This window comes from Pithys albifrons, chromosome 7 (genome assembly GCF_047495875.1).
Source record: "Pithys albifrons albifrons isolate INPA30051 chromosome 7, PitAlb_v1, whole genome shotgun sequence".
NCBI lineage: Eukaryota > Metazoa > Chordata > Aves > Passeriformes > Thamnophilidae > Pithys > Pithys albifrons.
In genome coordinates this window covers 54384224-54410777 of record NC_092464.1, presented here as the reverse complement: position 1 = coordinate 54410777, position 26554 = coordinate 54384224, and positions in this window count along the sequence as shown.

Genomic DNA, 26554 nt, shown 5'->3' with positions numbered 1-26554 from the left:
TTAATCTACTCTCCCCTGGTGAATTTATCCTACTCCTTTAACCTCTTCACTTTTGTTTTCTTACACATAGACCTATGTGTGCATCTACCCCAGCTGCACCTACTTGTGAGGGTAAGGCTGATGGACCTTTCCCCTGTTTACTGCCAAGAGAGTAAATAAAATGTGAGAAAAACAAATTAAGGTGACTGTGAACGTGCACGCTTATCTACCTATCCTCCTTAATCAAACTTTCCCCACAAATACAATTTCTTCTACCACCAGATGAGCATTTCACACACTTTGCTCATACTGTCTAATAATGTAATAAGAATAATTGATTTTATTTTATACTTAAAATAGAGATTTTAAGAGCATATCTTATGTATAATGGACAAAGTATCCTATCCAGATCATCTCTGTCAATGAACTAGGAGTCTTTGCTGTGGTTTGATCATCAGTTTGTTAGGGGAAAAAAGGAAACTGATTTGGTTCATCTTATGGTTATAAAGCAGGCCCTACTTGCCTGTAGCTGCATTACAACACAGGATAAGCCACTATTGTCCCCGTCAGCATTGGAATGCACATTGTTAGCTGGAAGGTCCAACCACATTGCTCACCTTGAGGCCATTTCTCTATTCCAGATCAAGACATCTCAGTCAAGTCTTCTGAGAACTGCCTTGTTTGCTACTTTTAGTAATTATTTTAATAAAGTACCTGCTGGAACTTTTGAGTAAGGGGTATTTGCTCTGTACAAATATTAACATAAACTGTGATGGAGTTTGATTTCATGCAGTTCAGTGGACAAACATAAAGAGTAGGTTTAACCTCATGGGTAATGGGCACAGCAATCAAAATGATACATGGCTAATAAGCACCACAAAGCTGGCCAAAATTATACACATCAAGTATTTCACCCATTCTTTTTATACAGATATTAATACATCTTGAATTCTTAAGAAAATCTCCCACACTTCCAAAAAACAGCATTCCCTATTTTGCATTACCGAGTGTGAACTGTTTGACACCTTAATGCCTGATGTTGTTTCCTTACTCTCAAAGCAGCAGTAACATATTTTCTTTTCTTCATCTTTGAGATTAATAACAGAGACCCTGGATCACCAAGAGCTGATGAACCTCTGAAAGGGGTTGTGCTGTTTCTTGTGTTGACTGGATTTCAGCCAATAGCTCTTTTCTGCTTCCATCAGCAGCACCTGGATTTGTATAGGCATGGACCAAGTTAAATGCTAGAACCTTCCTTTGCATATCAAGTCCCAATCTCTTGCCAGCACTTGAGAAGCAGTACAGACCTGTCTTTGACATCAGCCTTTTCAGCTGCATCACCCGTTTAATGATCTCAGTGTTCATGAAGCTGACAGGATGCCCAACCTCCTCACTGTGAGGCACTGCCATTTCTAGTGAAAGACACAAGAAAAGACTGTGGGAGATTTCAATGGAAGGTGTGTTCATCACTTTTCATTTTGGAAATTAAAATAAATTAACCAAATTAAGGCTACCTCAAATAAATAGTCCACTGAGTGGAACAGTCCAATTTAAATAATCTTCTTTGAAGAGTATTTAGAATTCCTTTCAGAATTCACTTCTTACTTTCCATAACCATCAGTGCCCTTTAAATGGTCATTTGTGGCTTAGTGATCACTTTCAGATTCTCTTTTATTATAGAAATGACACTGTGAAAGTCCTAAGTGGTCCTCACTGAGTTCTAAAATTAACATTGAGAGTTAAAATGTCCATAAAATAATGTGTCTTTGCTGAAAACACATGTTGGCTTGTGAGAGAGGGGAGACTTTATTTATTTGAATTTGTGCCCTCAGTTTCTTCCTACTTTTCTTTATATCCTTGGTAAGATTCAGATGTGCTACTTCTGGCTGTTCCAGGAGTGTCTCCAGAAACATCATTCTGGACTAAAATATTGCATAAAAGTGCACATCTGAGGCCTGCAATTAAAACATAGTTACTCTCACAGTGATGATTTGTCTACTACATTAGAAACCAGCTCAAACATTTAGAATAGTATTCAATGAGCACAGCTACCAGGAGTAGAAGTGCAATGAATCTTTTACCTGTATAAAAGTATGACCCTGAACACAAAAGGACAAAAGGCCTTCAATTTTTAATTATTTTCATGAATTCTTTTTCAAAAATGTGATTGCAAATTTTGAATTTCAAGCCTATCTCATATAAAAAACCCACAACATCTTCAACATTAATGGTTAGTTACATAAGAATTAAAATTAACTGAACCTAAAACTAAGCCCTAAAAACTAATGTTTCAAAATTAAAACCAGAAGTTTATGGGCCAGAGTGAGCCCAATTTTGTAGAGTTAAGCCAGGAATTGCAGCACTTGCTTCCCTCCTATGTCCCTTCTGCAGAGGGAGGAATGTAGTTCAGCTTCCAAAATGAACAAGCATGAAAATATTGGAGTATGGAACTGAACTACATTCCTCCCTCTACAGAAGGGCCATGGGAAGGAAGCAAGTGCTGCAATTCCTGGGTCAACACTACAAAATTGGGCCAGTTTATTATCACCATTTTTTGGTCTGACCCCTGCCACACACAGCACAACACGAGCAATAATGGGAGGTTGTACAAGCCCTTAAAACCTCCTCGAAGCTGAAGCCTCTACGTGTCACCTCCCACCCCGAAAATCCTCCACAAACAGCATTTATCTGCCTATCAGCCCAGGAACAGGCTCAAGTGAAGAAAAAAACACTGCTCTTCTGTTATTGAACAACCACTGATGAACTCCTTCCTTAAATTGCCATTATTAGCCTTCAAACCAGAAACCTCTGAAGCAGGAGGAACATGAATAATGGAAATGCTCCCTTCAAGGCATGACATTCCAACATCTTTCTGAATTGTAAAGCGTATCAAAGTTAGACAATCCACCTGGAGTCTGCTCAGTTCTGGATTATAGAATAAGGTCTGTAAACTGAAAAACTCCACATGCTAATATTGTTATTTTTATATTTTGAGGACATGTAGTTAGGATTTTTCATGAAAGTATTAGAATTGTTAAGTTTTAAATATTGAATCAGTGATTATTAAAAAAGAGAGCATAATAATTCAAATTTAATTTTAATATTATTTGGTTAATTTTTACAGTATGCTTAGTAAAGATAACACAGGAGGAGTGGTTTTCACAAAAAATTTTTTTTTTCAATTTTTTTCCAATGAGCAGATTGACCCTTAAGAGAAAATATTAATCATAAAATAACATTTTATACTGCACTTTGACAATGGTATGTTTTCTTCATGGTGTTTTCAAATGAGCTATTTAACAAACAAACATTTTCTTTAGGGAGAACCACAGTGATTTAAGATATTACTGTCTCTCAACTGAGCCACAGAAGTATCTTGACACACCTGACTCTCAAATTAACTGAACTAGAAGTATTCAAATTATCTCAGTTTTACATAGAACAGCTTCCAGAAAACATAAAGTAGCTCATTAACAATATATACACAGTAATTAATTTCCCAAATTTTTTAGCAAAATCAATGTGTTGCATTATTGTTCAAAGAACAGGTCAACTCTGTGATTTTCTTATCTGTTAAAATTATATATTTTCTTATTGCACTGATGGACATAAAGCAGACACAAGGACACAGCCCCGTGCTATCATTTTAATGAAAAGATAATTTTTCATGAGTCTGAAGTAAAACAATGCATATAAAATTATAAAGTGTACATCAATAATGACTGGACTATGTTTCCTAAATTTTATAGGAGAGAGAAAATATAGCAATAACTTTACAGAGTGGCTGTTATTGCCTCACTTATTTTGGCTCTTTTTGTGGTGTGTGAAGGTCCCAGTTTCAGTAGGTCACTGCTGCCCAGCACAAAGGCTGACACTGTGGAAGACTGAGCCCCAATTCAAAAATATTTGACCAAAACTGCTTGGTATAGTTTGACCTTGTTACATCACCTTGTTCCTTTCTTTTTTTCCTCAGCTGACTTTTAAAAATTATTTTCAGAATAAATACCTGACCTCAAATGAGACTGCAGAACAGAATTTTTTTTCCTGGTTTCTTTTCCCCCATAATTTCCAGAGCAGAACAATGTTACTTTTGCCCTAGAACAAGAGTGAAGGAGGCTGCTCTGGAATGATGGTGCTCAGAATGCCGTGTCTCCTGCTGTCCTATAAAACTTTATTACTCATGGTGAATGACATATTTGAATGGCTACTGTGGGATGAATACCTTATGTTCCAGCCATGATGTGAAACTCTTTCAGTTAATTTGGGAGTGGTGTCCTGGGACATCGTTTAATCTCCTGAAGCATTTCCAAAGGGAATCCTTTAAAGAAAGGTGAGGGATCACAGCACAGGACAAATGTGTTCTCTGCCGAGCCTGAGGAGCAAGTAAAGCTCTCTGACGAGGGAAGAGGAAAGTAGTGACAATCACTTATGAAATACACCCTGAAGAAAGAGTTGGACAAATCCTATGTAGTTATGGAATTGCCTTCTTCAATACAATAATTCGATTATACATACAAGTTCCCAGTAGAAACTCTGTTGTGAAAATGCATACGAAAAGCCTGCCTGCCAAGCTGTTGAGGTCCTGAAAATGTACTTATCTAACTTAATGCAGTTTGAAATGATTATTTTGATTTCATATTCCTTTTTGTAGAGTGTTTCTGGTGGGTTGACCTTGGCCAGCTGCTGGACACCCCCACCCAGACACTCCCTCCCTCCCATCCTCAACAGAACTGGGGAGAAGATAAAAGGACAAAAGCTTATGCATAGGAATAAAGACAGGGAGATCACGTACCAAATACCTTTGGGGAAAAACAGAGTAGCCTTGGGGAAAATTAATGCACTTTATTGCCAATTAACATAGATCACAGAGTGAGGAACAAAGACAAAATTCGAGTGACACTTTCCTTCCAAGGGTCACCTTCACTCCTTCACTCCCAACTCCTACATGCCCCACCGTGCCCTGAGGGATGCAGAAGGTCTGGGGGATGTGGTCAGTGTCTCTGCCAGCCCAGCTTGGTCACCCTTGCCCTGCCCCAGAGTGGGCTCTTCTGCACAGGCTGCCCCTGAGCTTTCTCTTTAAAGAGGTCTACCTTGGTACAATTCCAAGAGGATTTGAAGGACATTAGTTTGCAGGATATCTTCCTTACCAGCAGTGGCATAGAGAGGATGGCTGGAAATTTGCCATGGGGAGGGGACACAGCCTCGTGTGTCTTTAGACTTTCTCAGCCACCACATATAAAATTTTGTTTCTTAATGAAAGTTATGTTGCTTTAGATCTGGAATAATGGAAAAGTTCCACAGCAGTTGGAGCTTCTCATATCTTTTTATCTGATAGCTACTTAACCTGTAATAAAATCTGTTACCTGCAGGAATAGCTTTTTATTCTGTGCTTCTTGATACCAGAGTAAGAAAGAGAGATGCTGTCCAGAGCTCAGTGCATTCCATGGTAACACCAGCAAACCCAGTGTACCTCTGACACTGTAGCACATTTCACAGAAACACTAAAATACATATGGAGCAGATGAGGATGCTCAAGGGAGCATATGGAACAGCTTCAATCTGGCTGTAAATTGCAGGTGGAAGAACAGAACCTGCCTGCTCAACTCTATTCAACACTGACCTAAGCAGAGGCTTTAGAGGTCATAGAAATGCTGTTTGTCTTAATGTTTGAATCTGCTCTGTATAGTCTGAAGACACAATGAAAGTAAGGCTGCTTACACATTATTTTCAGTTATTTTTCAGGACAAGAAATTTAATGACATAAGAATGAATTAACTGACAGTCTCTCCTCCCTGTACTCTCTGTTAATAGAAGATAATTCAAGTTGCACTTGAAAAATAGGTCAGACCAGATTTATTGTTCCCTATGGAACCTTAATTCTTCTGCCTTGTATATCCATTTTGTTCACTGAATGAAGCTGAAGTCCCATGGATAAAGTAGAAAATAAACATACTCCCAAGGACTCTTAAAATTAAGATGTGCTCCCTGATAACAGTGTAGTTGGGATGAGCCAATAAAAATCACCACTAAGAACACCACCACATAATTAGCAAACATACCCTCAACTTTCTTAAAAAAATAAAAACAAAACCAAGCAAACAAAAATACAACAACAAAAAACCCCCACTGGCTTAATATTGTTGTATGTGAAGTATGTTGCACAATATAGGCATTCAAACATGCATTTCCATTGCATGTGGACTTTACCAGTTCGTTTGAACTGCTCACGCAAGTGCCCTTTCCTGCACAGAACAGACATGTGTGGAGATTTCCCGTGTTCTTGTGGCCAGCACAAGGGAACAAGAGACTTTCTCAGGCCGCTTGGAGTGTCTGTCAGCCTCAGGGCTGGGTTCCTGCACAGTCTGGGATATCCAGATTAATGTCATCCTTCCATTCTCCTCTCTGCAAGCTGCTTTTTGGGTCATTTATTGCTTTCTGACAGATGCTCAGCAGAAGCATTTTGCTTACTGTGCCACTCCATGCCACTCTCTTTGGTGACCAGAGGTTGCTGCTTGGGTCACTAACACCTTCTGATGTCTCACCCCGAATCTCTCTGTTACAAGGGTGAAAAACTGGAGGCAGTTCAACTGTGCATGTTTGTGCTTTTGCAGCACATGCAAGAGCCACAGACCAGGGCAGATGCTGTGCAGAGCTTTTGGCCACACAAATAATTCTGTGACAGTTATACCTTGTTTTCCCAGTGCATACAAGAAGCATCTAATGAGTAAGAGCTGGGAAGGTGTTCTGAAGGTCTTGCTTAACTGAATGGTACTTTTGGGTAGGTTTCACCCCCTGATCTGTAGCTACTTCCATCTGAACCAAAGGGGGCTAAAGTCAAATTCCATTTTTACAGGCCATCAAAACCTCTGAAGGCATTTCTTAAAAAAATAATTAAAAAAAAATGTACTGGTGACACTTCCAGGGGTGAAACACACCTGAAAAACAGTTTTATTAACATAGATATGTTTGGATTTTTCGACTTCTAGTCAAGGTGTGATTCAGTCAAACCACTAAAAAAAGAATACTGGCTGTTACTGTCCTGACTCATTTCCTTAGATAACTCAGAAAAGGACAGGGGAGTCTTTCCAAATTATAGTAAGTGAAGACCAAAGAGTAAGGAATCCCCAGGTGTAGCTGGAGGGGTTTGCCACCAGTTGTAGTTCTGAACAACAGGTGAAAGCCAAAGAAGAAACGATTGTATCTGACTCAAAATAGAAAACATATTTTCCACTACTTGTTAGACTTCTAGAAAATGAACAAGAACTTACAATTACAAGGAGAAAAGGATTTTTAGAACTGGTTCTGAGTTTAAATAAAATACCTTTATATATTTACAGTGATGATTTTAAAGAATGCTTGCAGGTCTGCTGAAGCCTGCTGGATTCCACAAACAGGCACCAAGATTTTCTCACTTTCAATTATAAACATCATAATTGTATATTCTGAACCCATAACAGCAAATCTTGATGGAACCAAGTCATTAACCTGAATGATATGGCTGATTTTTCTAAACATCTATTAAAAACCATTATGAGTACTTGTTTATCTGCACTTCTATAAGCTCTCGGCATTGAGTCTATTTATTTTTCTGCATCTAATTACTTTGCATAATGATATGTTTATACTACTGGCAATCTCCTCTTTCAGAGTGGAATTATGCATACAGTATCCATATAGATCTGATCAAAACTGAAGAGCTAATGCACAGGTTATTATAAGTAAAAACTTTTAAAGGAAAAAACCCAAGTTTTATAAATCTTTCAAAGAATAGTGATCACATCTTTTATAAGGTGGAATTTCCTTTTGAGGATTCATTTAAAATAGTAATAAAATCCTGACTGTCTTGCTATTCAGTCCAATAGCACCAGTGATTCTTCCTGAATTCTTCAGCTGAGTTTATATTGTCCTCTTTGTTCTAGAGAAAGTTCTGGAAATCATGTGAAGACAAGACTGAAGTGAGATTTCTGGTGTCTTTAGATTGCATCCAGGCCCTATGGATGGTAAGGACAATATTTTCTGTATTGTGCTGCTTTATTTTCGTAAAGATATTACCAAATTTTAAAAATAAATATATAGTAATGAAAGTAATAGGAATTAAAACATAATAATACATAAGTATATGTATAGTATAATAATACATATATGTATAATAAAATAATACATGAGTATTATAGAATCATAGAATCATAGAATGGATTGGGTTGGAAAAGACCTCCCAGATCATCAAGTCCAACCCTTGGTCCAACTCCAGTCCCTTTACCAGATCATGGCACTCAGTGCCATGGCCAAGCTCAGGTTAAAAACCTCCAGGGTTGGTGAATCCACCCCCTCTCTGGGCAGCCCATTCCAATGCCTGAGCACTCTCTCTGTAAAGAATTTTTTTCTGATATCCAACTTAAATTTCCCCTGGCAGAGCTTAAGCCCATCGTGCCCCCTTGATAAGAGCATAGAGCATAATAATGCTCTTATCAAGATCAAAACTGAAAATAGGTAAAGGTTCAGGACACTTACACTTTTGTCAGCCACTGCTCATGCCCATCATTTCATTAGCTCTCTGAAGCCCCTTATTTTAGAAATAATTTTACTGACATTCTTGTTCTGTGTCATCTTCCCTATATGCTGCTTTAATCCAGGTTTTGTCTGAAAATTCCCCCTGGATTCTTTTTCCTATAATCTCATTATTTTTCCTCATTCCTTATTCCTTCAGCTCACTAACAGTATGTGCACTCTAAAAGACAATGAAATGACTTTCCCTTCATAACCCATGACACAGTTCTCCTTTGAGATGAAGTCCAGTTGCATGTGATAAAGTCATTTCAAGTAAATTCTTTGAAGTCAAGTGCAATTTAGTGTTTTGGCAAATGCAACAATAACTTGTCTTCTCTAGGGTGGGTCTGGTAATATCCTACCCCCAAAGCACAGGAATTCACTCTCAGGTGGCTCTTAGGCTGGTTCGAGAGGTGGCTGACATGAACTGGCATTACCCAGCAAAGATGGGAGAATCCCCTCTAGAAATCATGGCTGATCCTGACAGAAGTCACTTGTGTGCCTCAGAAATGGCCCATCCCAGAGGCAGGAATGGAGGAAGGGCAAGCAGAAGTTTTATGCAGGAACCCAAGCACTCGTTCCTCTGAGATCCTTCTGTCTCTGCTGACACTGCCCCTGTGTGACATCCATGGCTACTGCTGCCCATGTGGGTGATCTTCTCAGTGGGTTTGGCTCCACACACCACACAAGAGACCTGTGCCATTCTGTGTTTGTCATTCTCATTCTGTCAACCATTCATGTCGTGGGTGCTCTCAAGAACCAAAGTGCTGACAAACTGGCTGGCTCCTGTTAACTGTCTTGGTCTTTTGGATTATCAGTGCTTTCTTCTGAGTAATTTTACAATGCTTTCCCAAGCCCTTCTGGTGGCACCTATTTGATTATCAAGAAATAAAAAAGGTATCTAAAAGTAAGAGTTTCAGCTCCAAAATACATCATCATTCATATCCACAATTTTGTTTAATTCCTCCCCATTCATTTGTCAGACAAGGAAAAATGACAATTAATATTTTAACTATACCATAAGGCAGTTTATTTGAAGAAACATAATACATTTATTTTTTAGTTATAAAATTAAATACTCATCTTTAATAGTTAATAGACTAATACTGAAGTTTATCACTGAAACCTGTATTCCTTTTGAGGTCCATAAATTTATTTCAGCTGCTTGTTGATTTTTAATGGGTTTTTCACAGAACGTGAAAAGAATTTGCAGTTAAAATGCTAATGACAGTGAAGACATTATGAAAAAACCTCTAGGAGAAAACTGTAATTTCTTTTAAATAATTATAATGAAATTTTACAAAAACTTTGTAGAGAAAGGTTAGTGCCTTTTACATTCTAGATGAGATTTAACTTTGGAAAAAATATGTCAGGAACTGTGACAAATAATCTGCTACAAGATCTGTGACCTGAGGACAAAGTTCTTTTCAAAGTACATCTTTTATAAGTACATGACTGCACAGTGTGGAATAATGTGGAACTTCAATAGATTTTTTTCCTTGCCTTTCTCTGGTTTTCATTACTTGTCATAGCCAAAATACTCACAAATACATTTTCCTATTTGATTATTTATTGCTACTTAGGTAAAAAATAATAAAAATGAAAAACCATCATTACAAATTCAAACATCTACATTTCTGATGCTTTTTGGGTTTGTTCACAAAAAAATCCCAACCACCTTCAAGCTTCTCTGCTTTTTGCTGCTGCATCAGGGTTTCATTTTACAGCAGCACTTCAGTTTATGTTCTGTGTATGTATTCCAAGATTTTTTTTGTTATTTACCATGAAATTGAGTTTGAACTGAACATATTCAGTATAAATTATTTTTTTCCATGTAAGGCAATGGTAAATGCATATGTAAATGTGATGAATCCTTGCTGAGAAATTTGGTCTCCAATGTATATTCTTAACCCATGGGTTGAATTGAGTTTCTGCATCACAGAAATATTGTTTGTGTTAACATGTGAAGAGTTTCCCTGCTTGAGCAGTGACCAGATGACCCTCTGTGGTCTCTTCCATCCTTACCTGTTTGGTGGTTCTGTCATTCTGTCACTGATGGTGGTCACTCTTCCTATATATTCTGATTCTGTGGTTCTGGTTCTGTATGTGCTACTCAGTGTAACAGTTGCTACAGTTGTTTTATAATTCTCTACATGCACGAGAACTCGACCCATCTCAATGTTTAAATAATCCTCAGCCAGCTTAGAAGAACAACTGGGTGCTGAACATGGGGAAGCAAAAAGAATTATCTAGTGGTGGTAAGATGAAAGGAGACACTTGTTTTCATTCCTGATTGTCATTTCTTCATTTTCACATTTACTACCACTCATTAATCAATTTTAATGTTTCTCTGCACAATATAAAATGAGTCGGCCCCAAGTTCTGTCAAAATGACAATAAGTTCCAACCCAGTTTTAACACTTCAAAAGACACTTGACTGTGGTGTTAAATTCCACCAGACTGGGCTGAAAATTAACTTCGTGGCACGTTTTAGACCATGCAAATGATGGCCATAATATTCTAAAATGGACATAAAAACTGAAGTAATATATCTCATTTAATTGTTTGAAATGTTTACTTTGATAAATTCATTCAGAGGACGTATGGTCACTGAAGTTCTGCCAAGCTCCTTTGGACACACAGTATTCAACTTGCATGAAGTCAAAACAATTATTTGTACAGAGAGAGATTACACAAAAACTGCTGCATGACATACTTGGGAACATTTAATTCACTAAAAAGATTAGATTGGTACTTATGCAAAGAGAAATATATTGCAGTATATTGAAGTCTCTCAGCACTTGGAAACAGATAAATATACCCACCCATCTGTTGCATCTTTCATTCTGTCTCTATCTCTGGTCCTCAGTGCCATTATTGCCATTGGAAAGCATTAACTTACATACAAGAACTTCAATGTTATTAAAGGGAGAAATTCTGTGCTGTTGGATGTCGTGCTGGGGACATGGCTTAGTGGTGGCCAATCACCACTGTGACAGCTGAGAAACCTGAGGACTAGGCTTAGAAATTGTGTGTCTGAAAGCCATTCTGAGATCCCATTTTAAAGAGATTTTTGAAAGCCTTGTTCAGGATGTGATGTGGCTTGTCAGTATCTTTGTCCTCACATTCTGGACAGCTGTTTAAGTGTCACCTGGTTTGCTTGGTGCTGGAAAGCAGTGTCTCTACATTCCCTAACTCTGTTAATGATTCTGTACCATGAAAAGATTTAGAATTTAGTGCCATGGAAACTCAATGTATTTAAAACTAATGGAAACTCAAAAGCCGTGGATCTTTCTCTCAATTACTGATCTGCTGGAAGATGTGCACTGTGTGAACACATTTGTTACCAAACAGACCAGGTGATGAAACATCCTTAGGTCCACCCAGGGAGAAGATGCATCATAAAGGCATCCTTACCTAACAGGGGAGGAAATTTTCACTGTCAAGTGCCTACCAGCAAGCAAGACATGCTGCCTGGTTAGATCAATTACCAGAGTTTTGGTTCTAGAAAATCTTTAGAACTGTCTTTTGCATCAGTAGCAACTTCAGTAGCACAAGAGTCTATAAAGGAAATCTTTACTCCAGCTCAGATTCCTGCTTCAAGGAAAGTAATGATTAACAATAACACTTGCTAAGATGTTGAATCTCTGCTTCAAAACTACACAAACTATTTTGAGTTAACGTGGCTTCAGAATCTGTTGGGTGAACAAACACAGAAAACACCTTGAAGCAAAATTGGGGTGAAGCCTGCACTATCAGTATTGTTTTGTAAGGGGACAGAGCTAGCTGAAGAAATTCTGCCCTTCATGTGCCAGCGGGTCATTCTCACATTCCCACAACTGTTTGCAGCACCTCACTGGGCAGTGCAGTGTCTGTTGGACTCCTTTGTAAAGCACAGTGGTACACAAATCAGAGAATAGAAAGGCTGTTATCACAGAATCATGGAATATTCTGAATTGGAAGAGAGTCTTAAGGATCACTGAGTCCAACTCCTGTCTCATCCCCAGAGTCACTCCCTGTGCCCCAGAGCATCATCCAAACACTCCTGGAGCTCTGCCAGCCTTGGGGCTGTGCCCACTGCCCTGGGAAGCCTGGTCAGTGCCCACCACCCTCTGGGGGAAGAGCCTTTTCCTGAAATCCAACCTGATCATATCCTGACACAGCTCCAGGCCATTCCTTGGGGGCTGTCCCTGCCCTAACACAGCTCCAGCCCATTCCCTGGGTCCTGTCCCTGCCCTGACACAGCTCCAGCCCATTCCCTGGGTCCTGTCCCTGCCCTGACACAGCTCCAGCCCATTCCCTGGGTCCTGTCCCTGCCCTGACACAGCTCCAGCCCATTCCCTGGGGGCTGTCCCTGCCCTGACACAGCTCCAGCCCATTCCCTGGGTGCTATCCCTGCCCTGACACAGCTCCAGCCCATTCCCTGGGTCCTGTCCCTGCCCTGACACAGCTCCAGCCCATTCCCTGGGGGCTGTCCCTGCCCTGACACAGCTCCAGCCCATTCCCTGAGTGCTGTCCCTGCCCTCACACAACTCCAGACCATTCCCTGGATGCAGTCCCTGGTCCCACAGAGCAGAGATCAGTGCCTGCCCCTCCCCTGACCCTCTCAAGGAAGTTGTCCCTTCAATGAGGTCTCCCCTCAGTCTCTTCTTGTACAGCTGAACACCCCAAGTACCCTCAGTGCCCTCACTCGCTGCCTCTCCAGGCCCTGAACCATCTCCCTGTCCCTCCTTTGGCCACTCTCCAATGGCTCAATCTCTCCCTTCCATTGTGTCCCCCCAAACTGCCTCCCCCATTGCAGGTGACGCTGCCCCAGTGCACAGCAGAGCAGGACAATCCCCTGATGCCCCCCGGGACAGGACAGGGATGTCCCTCCTGGCTCCAGGGCACTGCTGACTCGTGGCCAACTGGCCACTGACCAGAACTCCCAGGGCCCTTTCCTGGCACTGCTTTCCAGCATCTCATTCTCAGTCTGTCCATCCAGGGTTCCCCATCCCAGGGCAAAATCTGGCACTTCCCATGGTCAGTGATCTCCAGCCCTCTGCTCTGTCCAGCTATCTCTCCAAGGTCTCCCTGCCTTCAAGAGACTCAACAGCCCCTCACAGTTTTGGGTCACCTGTAAACTTGCTCAGTGTCCCTTCCAGTCCTGCATCCAAGTCCCTGATGAAGCTGTTGAAGAGCAAAGGGCCAAGGATGGAGCCCAGTGGATCCCACCAGTGACAGATTGCATTATATTCTGCTTTCAGGAAACTATTAACCTTTGTGCTACAGACCTGAGCAAATCCTCTTTCCCCAGGACTTTTGAAGATTTCTAAAACAAGTTCAAGAGGGCTGAAGTGTCTTCAGGAGTCTCTTAGCCTAGAGTTTATGAACTTCCATAGCTTTGTGAACAAGCAGTGCATGAATGAGGGTCCAGATAGAGAAAAGCTGGAGTTTGTGCTACCTGAGAACTCTGTTCTTCTTTAATGATGGAAGTCTGTATTCATGTTCTCAAAAATATGGGTCTTTTTCTTTCCCTAGGGAGATGGGTCATTATGAGAAAGATGGTTGCTTGTTTCTTCAAAGCATCCTGCTTTCTTCCTAGTCAAACACTCTGGGTAACGAGAGATGGCTCACTAGAGAAAAGTGGGAACACACTATTTTGGATTGATAGTTTACTTATTACATGGCGATTAATTGGAATAATTTTTACATCAACATTTTAATTTACACTTCTCTAAAGCTGTTGCTTTAAAGGTGACTTTAGCATTCCTCAGCTAGCAACTCTCCTTAGCATTCCTCTTTGCAACTAATGAATGTGTTTTCTGTGACAGTGGGACAGGATCTTTGTGTTTTTCATGAGTGAGCTTGTACACCAAACTCCTACAGAAATGTATGACACAGAGGGCATTCCCAGTGTGGCATTTCTCCAGCACTAATGGCAACCATAACTTTGGTACAGTATTGCACACTCAAGTCTTGTGTAAAAGAATTAGGACTTTTAGCTTAAGGGGATGAATTTAGCAGTTCAGCCCTTGCTGGTGCTATGATGTCAATAGGAATAACACATGCTATAAACTCTTTCTGTGTGTATGAATTGATGAAAGAATGACAATATTTTGCTCAGCCTCACAGTGCAAATGATGGCTGAGGGCAGACTAAATTATTTACCCCAGAAGCCAGAGGCCAAAAGGCATCGTCTTATTTTGCTCAAGGTTTGAACAGCAGAATTGCAAAACTTTATACAAAAAAACCAAGGCTGACCCCAAATCTTTGAGGCAGAGCTATGGATGGAGCCTGAAAAGTCAGACATGGAGACCATTCAAATACCTCTGTGATTTACAGTCATGTGTCATTAACTGAATCCTGGGGGAGAATCAATTTGGCTGAAAAGTTTTGCCTCTCAATAAGGTCCTGTAGGTATTGCAAAGACAGTGTTTTGTTTTATGTTAAATAGATTATGTAATATTTCAAAAGTATGGAATATGTTTTGTCTAAACAAGTAGGTTGATTTGACTTGAAGAAAGTACTATTTGCCCCATACAGACTTGAAAGGAGTGCTAGACTGTGGGGGATTTGAAGATTATGTGGGATTGCTTCATAAGTAATTACTTGTTTCCTGCTTGATACTATTTGTATTTTGCTATCAGTTAAATTCTCCACAAGCATTTACTTTTATATTACCTACATCCAGTTCTTTTCAGCACAAATTACTTTTTTTGCATGGACTTGTGTCTAGCCAAGCAAGGCTAAAAACCTGGAAAAGGCTTTATTTCTCTGAAATGCTTGTGATTATTAACAATAATTTTTGCAACTCTCATAGTTGACACTGTGCATGGGCTTTGCATAGAATGAGAGGATTTAATCTCTTGAGGACCACGCTAAACATTTAGTCTGAGTCTTGGTAACAAGCCATAGGACAGACCACAGTGAGGTGTCACGACAGTGTACACTCTGCATGTGTAAAGAGAATTCTAAGTTACTGTGGTTAACAAGAGTGAACATCACTGATATTATTTCTGGAAGTTGTGGCAATGCATAGGGATTCCTAGAGGTAACACATTGGCACCACTGAACATCATTAAATATGTAATCTGTACTTTGCACTGAACTACTCATTAACCTTAATGCAGTCAGTCTCTAGAAAAGCAGCTTTTGATAATATGGATGGAAGGTAAAGATTTATGCAAGGCCTCTAAGATGCAAATGGCTGCCACATCTCAGGCAAATAAGATAATAAAGTATATGAAAAATGTACCCACTAAGACAACAATGAGCCAGGAAGTCAGGAGAGTGTGTTTGCTGTACAATGCCATTAAAAGACTTCTCTAATTTTTTTGCAAATTATGAAGATGAATGAAATGAACCGATTAAGATAAGATACTCACTATAACACTTGTTCCTAAGTGTAATATATTATGAATAAACATGTTTTCTACAATGTTCAGTGAGAATTTCTCCTTAGTTTGAACTAAACACACTGAGAGAGAGACAAAAGACACGTTAAGCTTGTCCTTAATAAAGAAGGTTATGAAGTCAGAAAATACCTAACACTTTGGAGAAAAAATCCCAGGAAGGTTTATTTAAAGTAGAAAAATTTTGAAAGCCTTAAGCAAACAAATCTTTGTTCTCAGCAGGGATTTTGCTTAAATAGAAAGTGAGTAAAAAACACTCAGTGTTTCTAAACTTAAATTATTGTCATTGTTAACCCCAGAAATACAGATGGTGACTTCATTTTATCCAACATACTTAATTCCTCAGGTAGTAACAGAGTGCCCCATTATGAAGTGAGTAAAATCTGATCCAGATATCAGCATTTGGCGTGTTGACAGAAAATAAATTGTTCAGCTCTTCAGTGCAGAAAGTGATACAAATACCTAGACAGGTTTTCTCTGCCCTGATTGCAGCATTATAGATATACAATATTGCAAGACAAGAACATTCAGCCTCTAAACCAGGCCATTTTGTGTACTTCCAAATGAGCTATTTACAGCAGAGAGCAGTAGGTAAATCATCTTTACCTTGCTGTACATATTTCCATTTATTTTTAAATCCAAATTTTCATGGGAAAGTCTTCTCAAAACAAAGAAAATAGCATCAATTACATTTTACCTGCATTCTTAGGAGAATATTACTGAACAACATACTGTATGTTACAAAAAAATTGATGTGGCAACAACATTAACTTACTGTCCAGAGATCAGAAGCAGGAAAACACATTTGTTCAATCAAAGAGGAAACCTACTTTCCCTCTAAATTGATTTCAGAAGCATTTAAATTTGAGTTAAGAATTACTAGCAGTATTTCAGCTGTTCCAAACCTTGGAATATTCTATTTAGATAAGGTGGCTGAGCAAATTAAAACATAAAGGCTAAATTCATTCCAAATTCATCTAACAGTCCCAGAGTCACTGGAAGAGCATTAGAATTAAATTTAATGCCTACAGATCAAATGGGAAATAATTTGTGTGTCAATTAATCAAAAGTGCACTTTAATGTTCTTCCATAGAACACCATGACTGACGTGTCATAGAGACAAAGTTATGGATTTGGAAAGAACCGGCAGTGTTTCAACAATGGAAGGTGTTTGCTGCCTCCCTCACCCCTTCCTGAATCTGCTGTTATCATCTTTATTGCAGGCAAAAATATCTTCTAAAAAAAAAGAGCATTTTCCTACATAAATTCAAGTAGAAATGCGAGTTTGCTGAGCCTGTATGACTTTGTTGCAATTCTCACAGGCACCATGAGCAGCGAAGTGAGTGTGTTCTTGCCTCAGTTTTCCTATACAAGTAATGGAGTTACAGGGACCAAATCCAAATGCTGTTAAAGGCAGTGGAAAAATTCCTGTTGTCTGCAGTGTTCTCAAGATCTATACTGAAGTGCTGTAATTCTTTAAGTGGTTTGTTCTGGTAGAGGTAATTAAACTTAATTTCCACTTTCTTTCAATTCATCTTTATTTAAGTTTCTTTTCCCCTGTAAAAAGCAACCAAACATGTAAAATGGAAGCAGCTGTGTTTTTATTAGAACTGTAAAGTGTGGTATTAACCAATTAGTAAGAGTGAAAAACCAGAACCATTTTATAAATCTTATTTTGGCAAAGGAAAATGTTTTGTGAAGGTAGAAAATAGATGGGAGACTTGCAACCTGAGTTGAAACTAGTAGTAGGAAGAATTGCATACATGACTTTGGGAATCCCAAAATCTTTAGATTTATTATCATGAAATGCAGAATACAGAATGCTCAGCAGGCAAAAAGCAAGAGTTCTCAATACTTGTAAAACGTCACAACTGATGTATGGATTCCATGAGCTTATAGAATAACCAAGAGCAAAAAAAAGGTTGGCCTGGTCATCTAAAACAAGCAATATGAATCACTTTGTGTTCACAAGAGGTGAAAATATAAATAGCTCCTAGGCCTGAGAGAAAAAAAAATGTATAGATACCCTCAGGTATAGTAAGCTGGTTTTGAAGTCAGTGGAACTCTGTGTCTTAAGGTCTAGCAAAAGAGTCAGATTCTTCTCATTTTATCACGTTATAAATGCTGCAATACTGTTGAGAAAAATGATTTCCCAAACACCAAAAACTGGTGTAAAGAGAGAAACACTGCCAGAGAGCTCCCCTTTTCCTGGGGGTGATGCAGCACTTTGTATTTTCATAAGTAGTGCCAGTGACTGCAACAGGATTACAAGGGAACCAAGCACAGCACAAACAAACATAGTTTCAAGATCAGAACCTCAAAGTCAGTGCTCCCAAATGTTCTGAAGTGATTTTAAAATTAATTTTGTTGCAGATGAAGGCCATACAAGCAGCTGGCACTGAGTCCTTGGCATCATTACCTTGTCACGGGCAGGGCAGAAGGAGCAGCACAGGAATCAGGTAAAATAAAATGGTTTATTCCTGTTGAGAGTGAAAATCCATTCACCGTGTTCCTCTCACACCACTGCTCTTTATGGAGCTGTTCTCACTGTGGCACACACAGCTCTGATGCTGATGTGTGTTTATGGGTTATGTGGAATGAGATGAACCAATAGAATGAGACTTTTTTTTAAAAAACCCTGACACATCTGGGATGTGGTAGGTTAAATTAGGATTAGAGCCTTTGGATGGGCCTGATAGGTATCAACAGATGGGAAATCCAGAGTTTAACCCACTGTAATAAACATCCCTTTGGATCTGTGTTGCTGCCAGAGAATGTCAGATGATAAAGATTTGATACCAGCTCTACCACTGGCAGCTTCAATTCTGATTACCAATGCCATGCTGTGTCTAGATCAGAGTGATTGTTATTGGAGGCAAGAATGTTTGGTCTGCAGTGCTGGATCAACACAATTACAATGTTCCTAGATATGGAACATATATATTAGAATATTCCTGTATTCGAGTTTTGTAGAAAACAGAATTAAAGTTTTCAGAAGCTCTTAATTTAGGACATAAACTCTAAATCAGTTTTTTATTGTTAAGGTCTGTAGGGGATATTTTTTCCTTCTAAAATTGTCTTTTCTTTAAGAAATTTCAGTTTTTCATTATTATTCAGGACTGTTAGAATTTACCCCAATTTAACAAAATAAAAGTCAGAATTTCTTATAAGACAAAACCACTCAAATTTAACAAAATTCTGGTCCAAAATACATGTTGATGACAATGGAAAATGCTACTGGAATTCTATTAAGAAATTGTGTTAATTACATTAGTAATAGTAGTACAGTGATGAGTATGTTAAAAAGGAGAAAGTAAAAAATCTTCCAAAAATAATCACAAAGTACATTAGAAGATGATCAGACTGTAAAATAAAAGAAAAAAATCTGAAAAAAAATCCCCTACAGATCTTATCAAATAAAAACCAGTAAACCAAAACCCACATCCTTGTTCCTGAGGATAAAAGTAATTTCCAACACATCAGGTATTTCTGTCAAAAAAGTAAACATGAATATTCTTCTCTGAGGTATTTTGTTTTGGTTTGTTTTGGTTTGTTTTTTTCCAAGGAGAAAAAGTCCCAATTTTCATTTTCATCTCGATTTATAATTTAGACTCCTACATCTAAATTATTTTATAACAAAATTCAAGTAAAAAAAATGGGGGTTTGGATTATGTCCAAAAGGAATTAAAGTCCCCCAAAAGTTATTGCTGGACATGGAAACTGTTTTCTTGTATTTCAGACATGAATGTGAAAACTATTCCAAAAGATACTAAAAAATACTACCAAAAATACTATTTTTTTTAACTTTCACATATTCCTTGAATTAAAAGAATTTATAATAATGTGTACTGAATAGAAGAAAAGCATTACATTATCTGTACAGCCATACTTGTACATCTCAGCTAAGAAGAATTTTGAAGGGGAATTTGGGGAATAGAGGGAAATAAGAAATTCCATGATGAAATTAATTTCTTAGGTAACTTAAATCAACCCTTGATGAAAGTGATTTCTCCTAATTGGCTAACAAAGAAAGCCACTCCTAACTCGAGATCTGCAGTCAGTCACTGATGCAAAAACATAATGTGTATTTCCTCTTTATCCGTATTTAGCCCTTAGTTTCAGATTTCCCCCTCTATCTGGAGGTGCAGGAATGACACAGTTTCTCTATTAGCTACAGCTTTTATTAATAACTAATCAAATCCCTGCCAAACAAGAGAGGACAGAAACTGAAGCTTTATGTTCTGACAGTAACGATGAACAATCGGAGTGATTGACCTTCTTGGTGGGAATCAATTTTTGCTGTTCAAGGTGCTGTAAAGGGACTGGTTGGAGCAGCAGCAGAGCAAACACACAGACATATATTCCATCTTTCTCTGAGTTTAGAGGTCTGGCATGTAGGGTGATATCCTCAGCTCTGGAATTTAGTGAGATTTGAGAGCCAAAGTATCTGAATATTTCCCCTCAGCACAACAGGGGTATAGAAGATGCTCATTTGTTTTATATGTCCAATTCATAGAGTTTAGAAATTGATGTTGTTCTTATATTTGATACTGAGAATGAAAGGACTAAACCCATAATTTACCAAGAGCATGTGTGGACTAAAAATGTTTAGCTTAACAGAAGCTCTTCATTTAACCATTAATAGCACAACTCCTGCAATTACTAATTCATGTTCAAAGTTACTTCTTATGCTAAGATGGAGGATAAAATTTTCTGAAGTTGCACATACATATTCTGTGAATATTTTATATTATACTTCATTTTGTTTGCTTGTGGTAAACACCCGTTGAATCTAATACATACCATTTTTACTCTTAAGACTGAAAAATCTTATTCCAAGTTCTAGTATTACTCACATTTAACTATCTCAAGCCATCCAGCAACTAATTAGCAAATATTTAGAAGAACTCTGACTATTAACACAAAAATTACTGAGGAAATGAAAGTGTTTTGAGTGAGGAAAAGCCTGTGTTGCTGCTAACTTGTCAAACACTAAGACAATATACAATTTTTATTTCCAGAAATACTCTTTTCTTGTCTGTACACTTGAACAGTTAAATGCCTCCCTGACATCCCATCCCGTCAGATCTCAGAAGCTCAGCAGGGTCAGCCCCGGATTAGTACTTGGATGGGAGACCTCCTGGGAAATGCCGGGTGCTGTAGGTTCTAGTCCTGAGGAACTTCACTGGCACTGTCCAAGCTCGCTCGGCCGTGGCAGATGAACCTCAGGACTTAAACGGTGGGGCCAGTTCTGTGCACGCTGAGCCTCACCTAAAATCCACTGTGCAGGCTGGAAGGGCATGTGGGGACAGCCCTTCCCAAATCTGCGTTCGCGAAGATGAGCCACACACACACACTTGAACAGAGTTGAAGGTGTGTGTTAAACCAGTAACATTAAAAAACAAAATAGAAAGCTATTGCCAGTGATGCTGGTTTATGTTTAAGAGGCAAATAAAAGCTGTGGTTTCTGTATCTGAGAAGAAATCTGGATCAGTTATAAAATGAGCTAGAATAGCACACCCAAAACAGGGAAAGTGTCCAGCTAATACCTTTCCTTAGTATGAAATTATTATTTATTGACATATGATTATTTATTATTTAATTCTATATTGCTGGCAGTCTATTGTTTAAATCAGAACTAAGAAGAATAAAATTTGAACCTTGTCTTGATGAAAATGTATGAGGGGAAAACCTGTCGTGATTTAAAACAAAGTGCCTTAAAAGGAAAAAAATGTCATTCACAGAATCATAATATATTAGAGAAAGGTGTAAGGTTGACTCTCAGACTTCAGACACGTAGCAGGTTCAGTAAGAATTGAATCATCACAGTTTTACTGTGGCTATCAGGTTACAGGTTGGGTACTTCAAACTATATGATATAAAGCTTTGCTTTAAAAGGTACTGGTAACAAAATAAAATTATTTTCCATAATTTCGCGAAATTCATTTTAAAATAAGGGTTCTATATAACTCCAGGGTAGTTACTCCATGCTGTGGCTATTTTGTCACAATCAATAATCTTTCATCTTTATTCTTAAATAGATACAAGAAAATATAAATGTGGAAGACAGAAAGTAATGTTAAGCTGTCTCTTAGAAAAGACTATCATGATGTAACTGTGTTACACCTGAAGAGAATTTGGCCCCAAATGCTAAATTTGTGCTTCTCCAGATAAAGCTGCTCCATTTCCAGGCAAATGCTCTGTTCTTATGGAAGAATTCTGTCATGTTTTGTCTCCACATGTAATTTGATGTAATTAAAAAACAGATCTACAGAAATATATAGTCTTACTTCCTCCATAGTTCATATTAAGAGAAATTGTTGGTCTATTGTCTAATCAAACTTTTCCCAAATTTCAATGTAAAATATCTTCTTTCTTTATTATTCCTGTTATTCAAAACTTTTCTCCTTGAGGAGTTATATATGTCTGTGCACATGTATATTACTGTATGCATAGATGTATATATGTTTGCTTCCAGAGTGTGATAGTTTTAATTAAAAGTGAAGGGAGATCAGAGCACAGTATCCACTCTGAATTTTTCAAGGGAGAATGTGCTTGGTGTTTGACCAATAGAACATTTTCTTCCTGTGGTCTACTGCAATCAGAAGGAGTTATTATCTTGTTTTTCAAATACCCACCAAATAATCTGACTTAAAATAGAGTCAGTGGAGACAGGAAAAAGTAAATGAATGAGAAAATTTTTAAATGTAATGACTAGCAAATTATTTTTGTGACAAATAAATGACTTGTTTCTGTGCCTAAAGAATTTAAATACTTCTTACCCAGTCCATTTTAAACACACTTGTCAAAGTGAAGGTTGCGTGGTTAGACAAATATTTCCAAGCATATGTCCCTTTGGACAAGCAAGATTTCTAACAAAAGAGACTGAAAATAACTCAATCCATCTTTTGATAAGACTCAAACCTTATTTTGTTCAGACTCTACCATTAAAGAAGTGACACACATACATGACAGACCTTATGTTTGCTCATGATTTTAATGACTCTTTTCTAAGTAAAAAAAAAAGGAAAAGTATAATTACTGAAATTTTCCAATTTTTAGTGTTACTCTTACTCTGTCGGTGCTGTCCTATGTGGGAATGAGCCAGTGGCTCTGTGAGACTCTGTTACCAGCTGGGGTTAAGCCAAAGCAGGTGTAAAAATGGGAAGCACAAGTGTGTGACTTTATCTATTAACCGGTTTTAATTATGGAAAATTTGATATTAAGCCAGTTTTTTAATAATTAATTCAAAGAAGTTCAATACACAGAATTTTCTAATTTCATCAGTCCTTGATTGGATTTGGTCTTCATAAAATATGTCATAGCCAGTACAGTTCACAGAAAACAGTGGCATTTAATCACTGTAGATGAAAGCAATATAATCTCTTGAAAAGACAAGTTGGAGCAGGTTTTTAAATGCCAGTGCCAGCAATAAATTATTACTAGCTAATAATCATATGTACATATAACTTTACTCTCTGATATTATTTGGGTTTTCCAAGAAAAACTTGCTAAATTATTATGTTCCAAATACTACTGCTGGCATTTGAATTTTCTGCCAAAACGTTAAATTAAAAATTATAATGGGGTTAATTTTCAATATTTCTACTAAAACTGTCATTGTATCAAATACAACAACTAAAGAGTAAGTTCTGGTGACCTCTACTGTCACGTGTGATAATTTTAATATACATTATTTTTACAATATATTTATATTTTACATAGATAGATAGATAGATAGATAGATAGATAGATAGATAGATAGATAGATAGAATTATTATTATTATATAAAATTACATTTCAATCCAGGCTTTATAGATACTAATTTACACTTAAAATTGTAAATTACCTGACAAAGACACTTAAGCCTTGACTTAAACAATCTGTTGCAGGGATGCCAAATAAAACAAACTTAAATGGGCAGATTTCTTTGTGTAATGAACATAACACAGAACTAATATGCAATATTAGTTAATTTTCATATTTATGCATCCTGAGTTCCTATTTATGTAAGTAGGACTGCTTTTATATTACAGAGTTTTTTTTATGTAGCTGTAATCAAACTCATGAGCTATACAGCCCTACATGTTGTCAAAGTGTCTATGGGTGTCAAATTAAAATTGGCTTTCAGTGAGAACACCAGCACTCAGGGTGTGACATATCCCCTAAGCTACAGCTTGGCTTAGCTGAGCTATCAAATTTATCTTCTGACTTTCCAGGGGTTCCAGGCAAGCACCTCTTACAAGAAATACTGGCAAAGCTCTATATAGGGGTAAGGAAATTATCCCTCAAGGAATTAGGATGGTTTTCATCAAGTGCTCAACACCTCAGATATTGCCCTTTCAGTCTGTGCAACCTTAAGATGTCTTTTAAAGTAACCTTACCCAAAGTAAAGCAATAAGCTCCATCTTAAGGGTGTACAAGGCCACACAGGATTTGAGGAGAGCAGGGAATTAAGAGGAAAGGAACTTGTAGCTCGCTCCAAGGCACTGTAGGACTGAGCCTGTCACCTGTTTGTGCTGCCTGTCACTGCAGTGCTGGATGGACACTCCTCCCTGAGCCAGGGCAGTTCCGAGGATGCTGCGAGTGTTTGCACAGTCCTTTCCACAGTGAGCCTTGCAGGGCAGTGAAGGGACAGGAGCAGAGAGGGGGTATCAGGAAAATAAAGCTGTCTTAATGTGCTTGGTGAGGAAAAGGGGGGAAATTTGCTTACAAAAACAGTGAGGGAGGAGGAAACAGGAGGTAAAAAATTGAGTGCCTTGTTAGTATTACCCAACCTGTGGAGAAACTGCTGCATTTAATGAGCAATCAGAATGTTCATTTAGTCTAGTGCCAGATCTTGTTTTCAAGGAGACATTTGTGCACTTAGATTGTTAATTAGCCACAGCATCCATAACCATCCCCTGCATATCGGATAAGGGAAACAGAATAATTGAAGCACAGCTAGAATTATAAAATCCAAAATGAGATTCTGGGGGAGGGAGAGAACGTATGAAATAAAGATTCCTGTCCCTCTTTAGATTCCTGTGAACAGAACCTCTGAGAGAAAGCAGCAACACAAACACTGGCCTTTACCAAAACACAGTGGAAATGAAATGACATTCTTCTCTTGTTTCTTGGAGTTACATAACAGAACCATACCCCATTGACTTTTCCATATTTTATTTTTGAATGGTAGTATCATAATTACTGTGTCAGGAGAGGAATAAAGGCTGCAAGTACCAGCCAATCAGGTATGCATTTAATACGAGCTCAATACACTATGTTTGTGAGAGTGAGCTACATTGTGAGTTCTGGTAGCAGACAAAACATTTCAGCTTTTAAACTGTGGGGCTTTCATTTAAGGACTGAGCACAAGCACTACTACAGAAGAGTGCATGTGTCCAGCTGTCAGTTCTGTCTTTGTAAGTAAAACTTCATGTAATTTGAGGGAAGGAAACTAAAGTGTCCACAGCTAAAGTTACACTGAGGACATCCAGTTCCTTTGTGTTTCTCTGTTGTCTTGCTCACCTAGTTGACCTTTTACAGAGCAAGTGAATGGTAACTTATAACTACTTTTCTTATGCTTTGCACATTGAATACATAACACTTTATAAGAAAGAAGAAACTATGAGACATTTTTTGTAAACTGAATTGTCATAGTTCATGCAGGAAATCAATACAGAAGCATACTCAACAAGCAAAGCACCCTTGTGCCTTGTCCAAACAACAGAATTAAGATTTCATGCTTGTTCTGTCTCAGCTTCTTGTCTAGAGGTGCTTTTATCTCATTTGTGTTTCAGGAGTCTGCATGCAAGCCTGCAGGAACTAAGCAAGCAATTCTGTTTCATTTTTCAGTAGTTTCTGTCATGAGGACAGCAAGGGGCTCTCTTGGGTTCCTCCAAATGGTCACCAATTGCATCTCATGACAAACAACTAAACAATTCCATTTACTTGTGGATGAAAAGATTTACCTGTGGATGAAAAGAAGGGGTAGCTAGGCTTGCCTTACCATCCCAGCCTTTGATTTAGCTAGCTAGAGTTTCTGGCAGCATTCAAAGGTATTTTCTTTGAGTGGGAAGAAACTGGGAACAGGGGAATGCTACAGCTGTTCTAGTCTACCCATGGTGCTCTCTCCTAGTCACTGAGGGGATGAGGTGGCATCATGATTTGATTCCATCTTCCTGCATCTTTTATCTGTCTTTCTTTTGTCATGTGAATCTGCCCTGGGATGCCTGTTGGGTGCCAGGAGGCTCCTTTAGGCATCTGTCTTCCTGCTGTTATGCTAAGGTAGCCAGAGCAGTAAATAAGAAGACTGGACACTGTGTGTGAGACACACAAAATACTGTGGAAGGGTTGTCAGGCAGTTACTGTGCCAGGCTTGTCCAGCAGTTTCCCCTGGCCTTTTCCATGGGGCTTTGCTCTCAGGGCACTGCTGAAGGCAGTGAGGCTGGTGAGGAAATTCGGCATCAAGGGGTTGGCCGAAGGCATTATTAACAGCTTTGTGTCCAAAGGGTGCAGAAAGGTGTGAGGTGCAGGTGCCCAGGTGCTGCAGGGAACCTGCAGGGCTCTCTGTGAGGAGGGGCTGGGATTGCCTTCATGTTCCAGACAGCTTCAGGAGGACACAGCTCAATCTATTTTAATTCATAGTGAA